The following is a 16,008-nucleotide window of genomic DNA, read 5'->3' as shown; positions in this document are numbered from 1 at the left end:
GGGGAGAAAAAATTGTAACATATCTGAAGATATACAGTACTCCCTCAGGATACATCATAGGTAGGGTTGAGTGAACCCGAACTGAGTGAACATTTCAGTAAAAGTTCGGGTTTGAGTTCGGTGTTCGGCGATTTAATGGCGCTTTTTGAAAGGCTGCAGGGCAGCCAATCAACAAGCGTTTAACTCGTGTGCCCTTAGAAGCCATCACAGCCATGCCTACTAATGGCATGGCTGTGATTGGCCGGTGCAGCATGTGACCCAGCCTCTATAAAGGCTGGAGTCACGTAGCGCTGCACGTCACTCTGCTGTGCTTAGTGTAGAGATAGGATGCTGCTGCTGTGAGGGAGAGAATAGGAAATAATCTATCTGATATCAGAACTTGTTGTTAAAGGGTTTCTACCACCAGATTTTCACCTATTTAGCTGTCTGACACTAGCGATCTGCTAGTGTCTGCTGTACCTTACCATGTTCATGTATTACCTTTGTCTGGAGCGGTTAAGCTTAAAAACGTAGTTGTATTGATATGCAAATGAGCCTCTAGGTGCTATGGGGCGTCTTTTCAGCACCTAGAGGCTCCGTCTACTCAATTTTTCTGCCGCCCAGCGCGCTCCAGCCCGCCCCTCTCCTCTAGATTGACAGCCTACTTCTCTCCATCTCGGCCGAATTCTCGGGCCTGCGCCGTGTGCTTCTGTATTCGGCGCAGGCGCAGTGACTGTCAGACTGCTCCCTGCGCCGCCGATTACGCCTGCGCTGAATACAGAAGCACACGGCGCAGGCGCGAGAATTCGGCTGAGATGGAGAGAAGTAGGCTGTCAATCTAGAGGAGAGGGGCGGGCTGGAGTGCGCTGGGCGGCAGAAATAGTGAGTAGACGGAGCCTCTAGGTGCTGAAAAGACACCCCCATAGCACCTAGAGGCTCATTTGCATATCAATAAAACTACGTTTTTAAGCTTAACCGCTCCAGACAAAGGTAATACATGAACATGGATAGGTACAGCAGACACTAGTGCAATGAGCAGGACCGTGGTACGGTTAGGCGGATGCCAAAATTATGCAGTGGGTCCGGATATGGATATAGAAAGCTATTGTTTTTGTTCGTGACGCCAATTGCAGCGTGCGCAGGGTACAGTCTCAGGGCCCTTTAAGGTGTTGCAACTCACGTACCAGGTGAGGAATGCCAGAGTGGAGTAATGTCTCTGTGTAGTAGTAGTAATAGTGTCAACGGTGTCTCCTACCTGGTACGGCTGGAAAAAAAACATAAATTTTGTGCTAGATACTATATTTACGGCCTTTGCTGCATTTCTGACAGTCCAATACAACCAGTCAATACTGCTGTTACATTGTTGGTTGACAAATTCACATTTTTTGTGACCGTGAAGTAATTGTATAAAATTCGCCTGTCACACTGTTGTGTGACCTCAATAAATATTTCCTCTTTATGACACCGGCACTGCCTTACTGTCAGTGAACTTAATTGTTGACTATTGGCATTACATTGTCTCCTGACATAAACCATCTGTTAGTTTGGTGGTGAACGCAAAGAATGAGGAGAGCGTCAAATAAGGGACGTGGTTGCTGCTGGTGGAGCTCTTGTTGCAGGGAGAGGACTTGGTCGATCTGTGCCAGCTACACGCACAAGTGAAACACCTTCCTCAGGTGCGAGTAGGCGACAGAACCTTCAGCGTTATTTGGTAGGCCCGAATGCGGCTCTACGAATGGTGAGGCCAGAACAAGTACAGGCGATAGTAGATTGGGTGGCTGACAGTGCCTCCAGTTCCTACACATTGTCTCCCACCCAGTCCCCTGCTGAAAGATCAGAGTTGGCACCTACAGCCCATGGCCATCTGTCTTTCAACTCACCCCCTTGCAAATCAGGCAAGCAGTCTGAGCCCCAAGTCATGCAGCAGTCTTTTCTGCTTTTTGATGACTCTGCTAGCAGGGTTTCCCAGGGTCATCCACATAGCCCTGCCCCAGAAGTGGAAGAGATTAAGTGCACTGATGCCCAACCACTTATGTTTCAGGATGAGGACATGGGAAGACCACCGTAGCACATCTCTGATGATGATGAAACATAGGTGCCAACTGCTGCGGCTTTCTGCAGACTGCAGACCGACAAGGAGGGCAGGGGATGGGTGGAAGATGATGTGGAGGATGATGAGGTCCTAGACCCCACATGGAATCAAGGTCATGCGAGTGACATGTGCAGTTTGGAGGAAGAGGCGGTCGTCGCACAGAGGCACCAGCACAGAAAAAGAGCGAGCAGGGTGCAAAAGCGTCTGTTACATGCTTGGGTGACATTTTACCATTTTTGCCGTGAATAAACCCCTGCTCTGCATAGGTGACAGGGACATAAATTTCTAAAAATCGTCTGTTACATTCTCAGGTGACATTTTACCATTTTTGCCGTATACAAATCCCTGCTCTGCATAGGTGACAGGGACCTAATTTTTGTAAAATCGTCTGTTCAATTGGTGGGCGACATGAACCCAGTTTTGCCATGAATAAACCCCTGCTCTGCATAGTTGACAGGGACCGAAATTTTTAAAAATCGTCTGTTCCATTGGTGGGTGACATTAACCCATTTTTGCCGATGAAAAACCCCTGCTCTGCATAGGTGACAGGGACTTCAATTTCTAAAATTCATCTTTAATTGACGGGCGTCCCCTCCTTTCATTCGATCCTTCCACTTTAACACTTGTCCCACATTTCCGCTGGATCACATTTCAGCCATTGACCTCCCTTGGATGTGGTATCCCTTTCTCATGCTCCCTCTCCAGCATGGAAGCCTGATTCCCCGTTACCCGGGATCACCATGGTAGGCGCATAAAAGAACATCGAAAGTTGATAGGGAAGATATCCAATTGGATCAAGGCGTCACGGGGGACGTGCGATTCAGGCAGAAGTTATCTAGAGTCAACAAAGCAGCAGCAGGGCCTCTCCTGTCTACCGTTTCCTAATCCAAAATACCCCAGTGACATTCCCTGTAATTTTTTATAAATTATTCCAATAACAGGGCATCTTAAGAGTCCTGTATTGTTATTTATCGTCATTACCTCCCCAAATCGGGAGTGGGTAATTGTCGCGCGCCCCCCTTCTTTACTTGGATGCTTCTGCTTCAATAACTTGTCCCACATTTCCGCTCGAGCACATTTCAGCCATTGACCTCCCTTGGATGTGGTATCCCTTTCTCAGGCTCCCTCTCTGGCATGGAACCCTGATTTCCTGTTATCCGTGATCACCATGGTAGGCGCATAAAAGAACATCGAAAGTTGATAGAGCAGATATCCAAATTGGATCGTGGACATCACGGGGACGTGGTGACATGGTGGAGCAGTATGTGTGCACAAGCCTACATGTACTGACTGATGGGTCTGCCCCCTAAAACTTCTGGGTCTCCAAATTGGGCACATGGCCTGAGCTTGCCCTTTACGCCTTGGAGGTGCTGGCCTGACCTGCAGTCAGTGTATTGTCAGAACGTTTGTTTAGCACAGCAGGAGGGGGTTATCAAAGAGAAGCACAGCCGCCTGTCCACAGCCAATGTGGACAAGCCTCACGTTCATTGAAATGAACCAGGCAGGGATCCCCACAGACTTGTTCGTACCTTGTGCAGAATAGACATGTATAACGGCCACACCCAGCCATTGTTGTACTCCAGCGCACATTCTCTTTGTTTATTCTTTATATTTCCCAATGTTTTGGGGTCTACCCAAATTTGAACAAAAAATAAATAAATAAATAAAATAAAAAACACCGCCGCTTCCACCTACACCGCCACATCCACCGCTTCCTCAACCTCCTACTCCATATGGACCTCCTCCTCCTAGATCAAGATTATTATTTTTTATTTTTACGTATTTTATGTTATTTTAAGTAATTTCCCTATCCACATTTGTTTGCAGCGCACTTGCCATGCTCTTAACCACATTTTGCTGCCTTTTGCACCCCTTTAAGCCCTTTCCTTGACTTTTGTAGAGCCATTTTAGTGCTCCAAAGTTCGGGTCCCCATTGACTTCAAGTTCGGATCCCGAACTCGAACTTTTTTGCGAAGTTCGGCCGAACCCGTCGAACCCGAACATCCAGGTGTCCGCTCACTCTAATCGTAAGTTAAAAACCAGACTCAACATATGTAACACCCCAGAGTGGTGTTACCACTCCTGCACCCTGCTACTGTCTTTAATGGGCTAACACAATATCATCTTATGTATTTTTGTTCAGGTTCTCCACAATGTGCATTCCTAATCTTGCTATGTAACTGTTTATATGTCATGTACCTGGTTCACCAGCAGGTGGCAGCAAACACGGCAGAGGTATAGTTAGAGAGAATGAAACTTACCATTCTATTCTAACCCCCCTCTGGAGAGAAGTGGTCTAGCCCTACTTCCTGAAGGAAGGGTGAAGACCAGTTAGAGTTGGTCTAGTTTAACTCCAGCAAGGGGAAGGGTGTGCAGGGGCACGTCTCTGCTGGACGTGCCCATGCCAGCCAGAGCACCCCAAGCTCTGCTGGCCATGGAGGCAGAAATTTGAAGCATCAGAAGCCAAGAGCATAGTCCTCTGGGTAGAACCAAAGTCCGACGAAGGAGAGAGGTGCAGCATAAAGAAGAAATCAAAGTTACTAAGCTAGCTTGTCAGCACATCAGAGAGAAAGAGATAAAGCAGACTTGAGTTTGCCTGCCAGTTCAGCTGGAACGAAGACAAAGCCTGAAAACTGTTTGTAAAAAAACTTTATTCAAGTAAGCTGCCGTGAACTTCATCTCAAGGTCTGGACTCAAGTTATTTTTTCCTTCATCCCTCAATTATTCCCCCTTTTTATTGTTTCGGAGCCAAAGCCTGGGGTTAGCTATCCAGGTAGGAGCACCATGACACAAAGAGACATTTAGGCCGCACTACACCACTCAGCATTCCTACTACACCTTGAGGGGAGGCGCACGTCGCACATACAATGTCTCAGACTCGGGTCCAACCAATCAAGGCTACTTCTCTGGTAAAAATAGCTGTATTAGTTTGCCAGTTAGCAGCTATTCCTGACTGTCATATCTAAGGACTTGTTTTATCTGTCTTAGTTATCTGCTTATTTTTCTTAAATCTTAATTTTCTCTTATTATAGATTTTGGGTCTTTAGAACCGATTACTCAAGTTACAATGGTTTCAACATAGTGATGAGTGAGCACCAAAGTATTCGGGTGTTCTGGTGTTCAGCCCGAACACATTGCTATATTCGCGTGCTCAGCCGAGCACCCGAGTATAATGGAAGTCAATGGGAGACAACCAGGCACCCCCTGCTCAGAAGAGAAGAGGGTGTCTGGTTCAGAAAAAAAGGGTAGAAATTGATAGAAACCCCATCAAAATGGTTTTGAAACAGCATTAAGTGAATAGCTGGATGCATCTTAGACTCCTATTATGTACGACATAGAATAGACAACCACACAAAGGCTGTATGCCAAAAGTCAGGTATGTGCAAGCCATCAATCTATCCATGAGACAGATAACAGGCTTAGTCAGCATACCTTACAATAGCAGCCTTGTGCACTATGAGATTTTCCAAACGAGCTCTCATCTGACTGAGAACCAGTAAACCTCAAAGTTATTTTGCATCTGTTGGATGGCTTGGGTGGACCTGCACACCTAGATCAATATCATTAGGGCGACAAAAAGTTGTTCCGATTGTCCTAACATAATATTCAATAACCTTTCTATACAGTTTGTCATGTAAAAACTCATTTGCCATAAACATGGGGCATATGGAAAGACATGCCAAATGAGCAGAATCTGCCTTGTTTTTCAGCTGTCATAAGACTTTGAAAACCAATAGATAGTAACATAGTACATAAGGGCCGAAAAAAGACATTTGTCCATCCAGTTCGGCCTGTTAACCTGCAAGTTGATCCAGAGGAAGGCAAAAAAAAACCTGTGAGTAGAAGACAATTTTCCTCACTTTAGGGGAATAAAAAATTCCTTCCCGACTCTAATCAGGCAATCAGAAATAACTCCCTGGATCAACGACCCCCTCTCTAGTAGATATAGCCCTTGTAATATTATTACGCTCCAGAAACACATCCAGGCCCCTCTTGAATTCCTTTATTGGTACTCACCATCACCACCTCCTCAGGCAGAGAGTTCCATAGTCTCACTGCTCTTAACCGTAAGAATCCTTTTCTATTTTGTGTACAAACCTTCTTTCCTCCAAACGCAGAGGATGTCCCCCTCGTCACAGTCACAGTCCTGGGATAAATAGATGATGGGATAGATAAATAGATGGCGCTATTGAGTTATGAACAGCGCCCTCTATTGGTTTCACAGTCTTATAAGAAGACAAATATTCTTGTCAGTAGACTATGAAACCAATAGAGGGCGCTATTGAGTTATGAACAGCGCCCTCTATTGGTTTCACAGTCTTATGACAAGACAAATATTCTTGTTAGAAGACTATGAAACCAATAGAGGGTGCTGTTCATAACTCAATAGCACCCTCTATTGGTTTCATAGTCTTCTGACAAGAATATTACACTGAGTCTTATGAATAGCTTATTAGTGTAGCCTTTTGCATGGAAAATTTGCGATTAGAATATTCGCGATCTACACTAGGAGGTCAGTAGGGAGCTAATAGGCTGTGATATCACCTATAGTGAATGGTGGATCCTGTCTTATCAATATAGGGGTGTTACTTGTCATTGTAATTTTGCCTGTGATGATAACAAGATAGCTACTGAAAAGTTAGATGTACAGAAAAATAAATCATGACCTATTATTAAGCCTAGTGGCCAGTCAAAAATGGCAGGATTATATACATTTATATTAAATATATGTATAGTAACAAGGAAAACAAAACAAAAGAGGTAGAAGCCAATTTTCCCCACTTAAAGGGTTTCTATCACTTCGTTTCACCTATTTAGCTTTCAGACACTAGCGATCCGCTAGTGTCTGCTTTATCTAACCATCCTAATATAAGAGCTTATTGTCCTGCCGTTTAGCTAAAAAAATAACTTATATAGATATGCAAATGAGCCTCTAGGTGCTATGGAGGCGTCATTAGCACCTAGAGGCTCCGTCTACCTTAACAAACTGCCGCCGCCCAGCGCGTCCCTCCAGCCCGCCCATCTCCTCCGGAATGCGATGCTCCTCGTATTCGGCGCATGCGCAGTGAATGTCTGATCGCTTCCCTGCTCAGACATCTCCACTGCGCCTGTTCCTCGGAGCACTATGACGTCATCGGCGCAGGCGCAGTGGAGATGTCTGAGCAGGGAAGCGATCAGACATTCACTGCGCATGCGCAGAACAGAGACGCGCACGGAGAGGATCGCTTCAGCTGGAGATGGGCGGGCTGGAGGGACGCGCTGGGCGGCGGCAGTTTGTTAAGGTAGACGGAGCCTCTAGGTGCTAATGACGCCCCCATAGCACCTAGAGGCTCATTTGCATATCTATATAAGTTATTTTTTTAGCTAAACGGCAGGACAATAAGCTCTTATACAGGGAGTGCAGAATTATTAGGCAAGTTGTATTTTTGAGGATTCATTTTATTATTGAACAACAACCATGTTCTCAATTAACCCAAAAAAACTCATTAATATCAAAGCTGAATATCTTTGGAAGTAGTTTTTAGTTTGTTTTTAGTTTTAGCTATTTTAGGGGGATATCTGTGTGTGCAGGTGACTATTACTGTGCATAATTATTAGGCAACTTAACAAAAAACAAATATATACCAATTTCAATTATTTATTTTTACCAGTGAAACCAATATAACATCTCAACATTCACAAATATACATTTCTGACATTCAAAAACAAAACAAAAACAAATCAGTGACCAATATAGCCACCTTTCTTTGCAAGGACACTCAAAAGCCTGCCATCCATGCATTCTGTCAGTGTTTTGATCTGTTCACCATCAACATTGCGTGCAGCAGCAACCACAGCCTCCCAGACACTGTTCAGAGAGGTGTACTGTTTTCCCTCCTTGTAAATCTCACATTTGATGATGGACCACAGGTTCTCAATGGGGTTCAGATCAGGTGAACAAGGAGGCCATGTCATTAGATTTTCTTCTTTTATACCCTTTCTTGCCAGCCACGCTGTGGAGTACTTGGACGTGTGATGGAGCATTGTCCTGCATGAAAATCATGTTTTTCTTGAAGGATGCAGACTTCTTCCTGTACCACTGCTTGAAGAAGGTGTCTTCCAGAAACTGGCAGTAGGACTGGGAGTTGAGCTTGACTCCATCCTCAACCCGAAAAGGCCCCACAAGCTCATCTTTGATGATACCAGCCCAAACCAGTACTCCACCTCCACCTTGCTGGCGTCTGAGTCGGGCTGGAGCTCTCTGCCCTTTACCAATCCAGCCACGGGCCCATCCATCTGGCCCATCAAGACTCACTCTCATTTCATCAGTCCATAAAACCTTAGAAAAATCAGTCTTGAGATATTTCTTGGCCCAGTCTTGACGTTTCAGCTTGTGTGTCTTGTTCAGTGGTGGTCGTCTTTCAGCCTTTCTTACCTTGGCCATGTCTCTGAGTATTGCACACCTTGTGCTTTTGTGCACTCCAGTGATGTTGCAGCTCTGAAATATGGCCAAACTGGTGGCAAGTGGCATCTTGGCAGCTGCACGCTTGACTTTTCTCAGTTCATGGGCAGTTATTTTGCGCCTTGGTTTTTCCACACGCTTCTTGCGACCCTGTTGACTATTTTGAATGAAACGCTTGATTGTTCGATGATCACGCTTCAGAAGCTTTGCAATTTTAAGAGTGCTGCATCCCTCTGCAAGATATCTCACTATTTTTGACTTTTCTGAGCCTGTCAAGTCCTTCTTTTGACCCATTTTGCCAAAGGAAAGGAAGTTCCCTAATAATTATGCACACCTAATATAGGGTGTTGATGTCATTAGACCACACCCCTTCTCATTACAGAGATGCACATCACCTAATATGCTTAATTGGTAGTAGGCTTTCGAGCCTATACAGCTTGGAGTAAGACATCATGCATAAAGAGGATGATGTGGTCAAAATACTAATTTGCCTAATAATTCTGCACGCAGTGTATTAGGATGGTTAGATAAAGCAGACACTAGCGGATCGCTAGTGTCTGAAAGCTAAATAGGTGAAACGAAGTGATAGAAACCCTTTAAGGGGAAAAAAAATTCCTTCCCGACTTCATTCAGGTAATCAGATAACTCCCTGGATCAACGACCCATTTTTAGTAGCTATAGCCTGTAATTTTATTACACTCCAGAAATACATCCAGGCCCCTCTTCAACTCTTTTAGTGAGTTCACCATCACCACCTCGTCAGGCAGAGAGTTCCATAGTCTCACTGCTCTTACCATAAAGAATCCTCTTCTATGTTTGTGTACAAACCTTCTTTCCTCCAGACGCAGAGAATGTCCCCTTGTCACAGTTACAGTCCTGGGGATAAATAGATGATCTCTGTACTGACCCCTGATATACACTCACCTAAAGAATTATTAAAAACACCTGTTCTATTTCTCATTAATGCAATTATCTAGTCAACCAATCACATGGCAGTTTCTTCAATGCATTTAGGGGTGTGGTCCTGGTCAAGACAATCTCCTGAACTCCAAACTGAATGTCAGAATGGGAAAGAAAGGTGATTTAAGCAATTTTGAGCGTGGCGTGGTTGTTGGTGCCAGACGGGCCGGTCTGAGTATTTCACAATCTGCTCAGTTACTGGGATTTTCACGCACAACCATTTCTAGGGTTTACAAAGAATGGTGTGAAAAGGGAAAAACATCCAGTATGCGGCAGTCCTTGTGGATGCTAGAGGTCAGAGGAGAATGGGCCGACTGATTCAAGCTGATAGAAGAGCAACGTTGACTGAAATAACCACTCGTTACAACCGAGGTATGCAGCAAAGCATTTGTGAAGCCACAACACGCACAACCTTGAGGCGGATGGGCTACAACAGCAGAAGACCCCACCGGGTACAACTCATCTCCACTACAAATAGGAAAAAGAGGCTACAATTTGCACAAGCTCACCAAAATTGGACTGTTGAAGACTGGAAAAATGTTGCCTGGTCTGATGAGTCTCGATTTCTGTTGAGACATTCAAATGGTAGAGTCCGAATTTGGCGTAAACAGAATGAGAACATGTATCCATCCTCTGATGGCTACTTCCAGCAGGATAATGCACCATGTCACAAAGCTCGAATCATTTCAAATTGGTTTCTTGAACATGACAATGAGTTCACTGTACTAAAATGGCCCCCACAGTCACCAGATCTCAACCCAATAGAGCATCTTTGGGATGTGGTGGAACGGGAGCTTCGTGCCCTGGATGTGCATCCCTCAAATCTCCATCAACTGCAAGATGCTATCCTATCAATATGGGCCAACATTTCTAAAGAATGCTATCAGCACCTTGTTGAATCAATGCCACATAGAATCAAGGCAGTTCTCAAGGCAAAAGGGGGTCCAACACCGTATTAGTATGGTGTTCCTAATAATTCTTTAGGTGAGTGTATTTATACATAGTAATTAGATCTCCCCTCAGTCATCTTTTTTCTAAAGTGATAATCTTTCAGGGTACTGTAGTCCCCCCATTCCAGTTTTTACTTTAGTTGCCCTCCTCTGTACCCTCTCCAGCTCTGCTATGTCTGCCTTGTTCACAGGAGCCCAGAACTGTACACAGTACTCAATGTGTGGTCTGACTAATGATTTGTAAAGTGGTAGGACTATGTTTTCATCACGGGCATCTATGCCCCTTTTGATGCAACCCATTATCTTATTGGCCTTGGCAGCAGCTGCCTGACACTGGTTTTTACAGCTTAGTTTGCTGTTCACTAAAATTCCTAGTTTTTTTTTTTATATTTATGGTGCTTTTAATTGATCCTGCACAGTGGATGGTCCCAGTTTGTCCGTTATTGTACGATTTTCCTGGAAGATTTTTTTAAACATTTTACATTGCTGTTTTGCCATTCTTAGGTCATATTTTTCTGTTATATCATATACACATGGTGTTCTCTTACGGTGTTGTTTATTGGAGCATAATTTTGGTTACATAATAGGGTGTTTATGTTTCATCACGGATAAAATGACAAGTTCACATATGTGTAAAATATAAGAGTGAAACTGGATCGCATATCCTCAATACTATGCTTTTATCTAGTAACTGCTTTTCATCATAATTTACATCGTTTCTCAGCGCAATTTATCGTATACCTACCCCTATGTTGCATGCTGTACATGAGGCATTAGTATACAATTTGATCAAAAAGCATAGACCAACTCACCACGAAAAGTTTGCCTCTTTTAATCGGATCGTACTCTAAATTTGGCGTAGTGCTGCGTGGCGACCACCGGCGCCGCAGCACCGCACCAGCAGGAAGCGGGACCCAGCAGTCAAACAGCATCACCACTGCCTGGCAAAGCCACCTTGGCACTGGGCTTCACCAACCCCCTAGCACAGCACCAAAGCAACAATGGCCGCCACGCAGCACTGGACCATGTGAACAGGTGTGAAACTCACCTTATCACACACTCTCAGGAACTCCAACTGAGAGGTAGGAATTTATACCCCTATGCAGACTCCTGCTAATTAAAAGCATCTGAGTCGAATGGGGAGGAGTGCTGATACCAGAGGGGGGAAAAGCATAGATTCTACAAAATGTGTAAAATATAAGAGTGAAACTGGATCGCACACCCTCAATACTATGCTTTTATCTAATAACTGCTTCTCTGCACGATTAACATCGCTTCTCAGCGCAATTTATCGTATACCTACCCCTATGTTGCATGCTGTACATGAGGCATTAGTATACAATTTGATAAACAACAAGGTTGCCTCTTTGAATGGGACCCTACGTCGCCGTATATCCTCACACTGCACTGTATGTTCGTCCGCCCCGAGCCATTCATGTACCCAGCTTTTATGTATCCAGCCTTAATGTACCCAGCTTTACGTACTCAGCCCTGGAGGAAATAAAGGAAGTTTGCACCGAATGGTGAGTGCCGCCTGTATATATCTTTTCGTTTGAATTGGCTATAAGTTTTCTGTGGGCAGAGCACCGTCATGTGGCTAAAGTTCGCACCCGTGATGCACATGTTACATAGCCCGTTTATAGGGCAGAGGAAGTTAAACGCAGTGCCACTCGAACTATTTTCTAACACGAGCCCATGTAGATTGTAAGCTCTTACAGGCAGGGCAGGGCAATCTCTCCTTTTGTCTTATTTGTTCTGATTACTTGACTTTCTAGTTGCTAGTTACAGTGGTTGTCCCATTCTAACACTTATGGCAAATCGCTAGGCTATGGCACAAACGTCCGATAGGTGCGCTTCTATCACCAGAACGGAGCACCAAAGTGAAGGAGAGCACACTGTCCATATGAGGTGTTCTCTCCATTCAATGCTAAGTGAGCGCTTGTCTATTTTTGGAACTCCTATAGTCGTCATCAGAAATGAGGTTAACCGAACAGCTGCTCTCCCTTCACTGTTTGGGGATAGCAATGAGTCCCAGAGGTGGGACCCACATTACATTTGTGGCATATCCTAGCAATATCCCATAAATACTGATGTGGGACAACAATTTTAGAGGGGTTGGCTACTGTCTCAAAGGATGTCTATTATTATCTAATCTAGTTTGCACTATCCTAGGAAACCCCAAGCTGCCTCATTACTTCGCTTAAGGCTGGGTTCAGACCTGAGCGTATTCGATATGCGCTTTTTATCGGGCTTTTTTGAATGGGCAGACACAAGCAAACGCCCCAAAGTAGCTCCTGTACTTCTTGAGGCGTAGGGCGTTTTACAGCGCGCTCATACGCGCTGTAAAACGCTCAGGTGAGAACCATGCCCATAGGGAAACATTGGTTTCTGCCTGTTGAGCGTTTTACAGCGCGTAGGAACGTGCTGTAAAACGCTCAGGTCTGAACCCAGCCTAATACTCCATTTCCATGTCCCCTGCTATTGATACTACGGACACTGGCAGCCGCCATACCCAAGGCAATCAAGATGGCAAGGATCACATGATTTACCCACCTGATCACTGCCCAGGACACATCCTGCTCTACTATTGTGCTGAAGCCATTCAGTACATGTGCAGATACATGCGGCAGAACCTTCTGTATGTGCACATGCACTGAATGCCTTCATTTTAAGCACAGAAGAGGATGCATCTGGGGCAGCGGTCATGCAAGAAAATCATGTGATCTTGAGTCACATGTTGCTGTGCTTACACAACAGATCCAAGGACAGCGGAAGACTCTGAAACAGGCATCTGAGGTAAGTCATGAGGGGTTTTCTAGGATGGTGCCCCCTAGGTTAGGGCATTATAGAAATGATTTTAGAAAGTGGCCAACCCCTTTAATTTCCCAATTGTAAAGTTTGCAGACTACGTTGTTATAAAATTAAAGAAGATTATTATTAGCATCTTGTACTTGTTTAAGTGTTTATAATAAATTGTATAAGTTTTTATGCAGTAAACATTTGTATTTTTGGCCATATGGGTATGCTGTTGACACTGATGCACCTCTTTCTCTGTATAAGTATTTGTATTACTTATATACCTAGATTTTATATTAAATACTTCATACAAGGCACACACTCGGACTTTGCTGGTATTTTTATTTTATTATTATTCAGAGTATATGCTCTGTAAAGGTGCAGAACCGTGCTACCAGTTTTGTACCAACAAATACCATACACATTATACATTGCAGATTTTTTTTTGCTTTATTTTCTAGAGTACTAGTAAAATCAGTAACATAGACAAACGTAAAAGCAGATGGAAAATAGAGTGCAAAAATAAAAATAAAATCCATGAATACTGAGTTACCCAATCTGCTCCCATCTTTATCATTACCACCAAAGTTACAAGTATACATTATTCTCCACACTACAGGGTCAACAGTTCAAGATATTACACAGAATATTTAAGTGTATTCATGGTTTTGTTGTCTTCGTTCTAAAATAACCCTTCCATTAAACTACTGCAACATACTGATTTCCCTTTATGTTGTATCTATCTACTTGCATCCATTATTGCATGACATACAATTATGTATGACCATGAGGCACAGGTACTTTACAAAGGGGAGAATTTTTCTTAGCTGTATATTTAAGCAGGAAGCATCTTAGGCCAAGTTCACACTTCAGTTACTTGGTCACTTATTTTCATCAGGTATTGTGTGCCAAAGCCAAGTTCAGGTCAAAAACACCGAACAGGAGCAGATCTTTCCATTATACCTGATCTCTGTGTAGGCTTCACTACTGATGGAAATAACGGACCAAATAACTGAAGTGTGATGCATTCTTCTGGCTTCTAGCACACATCTGCATTAATACATTCTGCAACTAATTCTGATTTTTCATAGGATTGTTTAACACATTAAGTGTAACCTCACCGTCTGAGGTTTTGTATAGTTACCATTCACATTCCTAGTGCGGAGCTATTTCATGTAAGCAAAAACTCCAGTCAAAAAAACATCTAGTATATAGGGGCAGATTTACTAATATTTACTGTAAACTTAGGCCAGTCTAATGATGTTCTAAATTTATCACAGTTGCTCATGCTGAATGATACTTTACACTAGCTACTGATTGGATTACTTGCAAATTTGAAACATGGGGGGGGGTTATCAAACTGGTGTAAAGGAAAACTGCCTTACTTGCCCATAGCAACCAACCAGATTCCACCTTTTTAATTTTCCAAAGGAACTCTGAAAAATGAAAGGTGGAATCTGGTTGCAATACACGGGCACCGTTCTGTGGCCATTCTGCATCACAAGTGCGGACCCATTCATTTCAATGGGTCCGCAAATCCGGAGATGCGGAATGGTCCGGAACGGAAGCACGGGAAGGAACACTACGGAAGCCCTACGGAGTGCTTTCTGGGGTTCCGTTCCGTGCTTCCGCACCGCAATAACATAGAACTTGCTCTATCTTTTTGTGGAACGGAAGGATCGCGGACCCATTCAAGTGAATGGGTCTACGAACCCCATGCGCCTGTCCCACGGACGGTGCCCGTGCATTGCGGACTGCAATTTGCGGTCCACAGCACGGGCACGGACTTTACACGTTTACATGAGCCCTTATGGTGTTGAAATTTACGGCATGACATTTCTCATTAAAGAGGACCTTTCATGCTTTTTTATTAATTTACATAAATACCTTTACTTGCGGGGTACAAGCTGATGCTGCCACCCTGCCTGATTTTTTAAAATATTGCTTCTGCGTCCCGCTGTGTTCCCCTGTAGTTTTCCTGCTCAGTATGCTAATACAGAGCATCGGTACAAGGAGGAGGAGATGCCAGGGTTTCTCAATGGGCATCACCTTCTCCCTGGCTGTGCCGCGATCCAATCACAGCAGAGAGCGTCACAGTCAGGGAGAAGGTGAGTTTTTTTTTTCTCCCTGGATGTGACCCTCTCCGATGTGATTGGAACGCGCTACAGCCAGGGAGAAGGAGACACCCCTTGAGAAACCCTGGCGTCTCCTCCTCATTAACATACTGAGCGGGAAAACTACAGGTGGCATCAGCGGGGCACAGGAGCGATATTTAAAAAAAATCAGGCAGGTTGGCAGCATCAGCGGGGGGTACCCCCCAAGTAAAGGTATTTATCTCAATTAATAACATACACACTTGGCCGGACCTGTATAGGAAAGATTACTAACCTGCTTCCCGAAACTGGCTCTCCGCTCCTTTTCCTCCAGGCCTGCGATGCTCCGTTGGGCCCCTTGATCTCAACATGAGGTTTTACTGCATCACCGAAACCAATCACTGAACGTGGCAGAAACCGGATCCCCTTATATCATGAGACTGTCATGACGTAAGGGAAGCAGGTCACCACCGCAGCGATATCAAACCAGAGGTTGACATTGAGGGAGTCCACAGGAGAAGCAGGGGGCAAGCACCGGGAAGCAGGTAAGTCATCTTTCCTTAGCAGGTCTGGCCAAATGGGGGGGGTTGCCAAAACCATGCAAAACCTTGCACAACCTCTTTAAGTGAATATTGTAGAAGCCTGTGCTATGTGTGTATACACTGTTAGAGTGCATTCACATGACTGTATGTATTT

This window comes from Bufo bufo, chromosome 3 (assembly GCF_905171765.1).
Source record: "Bufo bufo chromosome 3, aBufBuf1.1, whole genome shotgun sequence".
NCBI classification, from domain to species: Eukaryota; Metazoa; Chordata; class Amphibia; order Anura; family Bufonidae; genus Bufo; species Bufo bufo.
Note: the sequence above shows the minus strand (reverse complement) of the source record.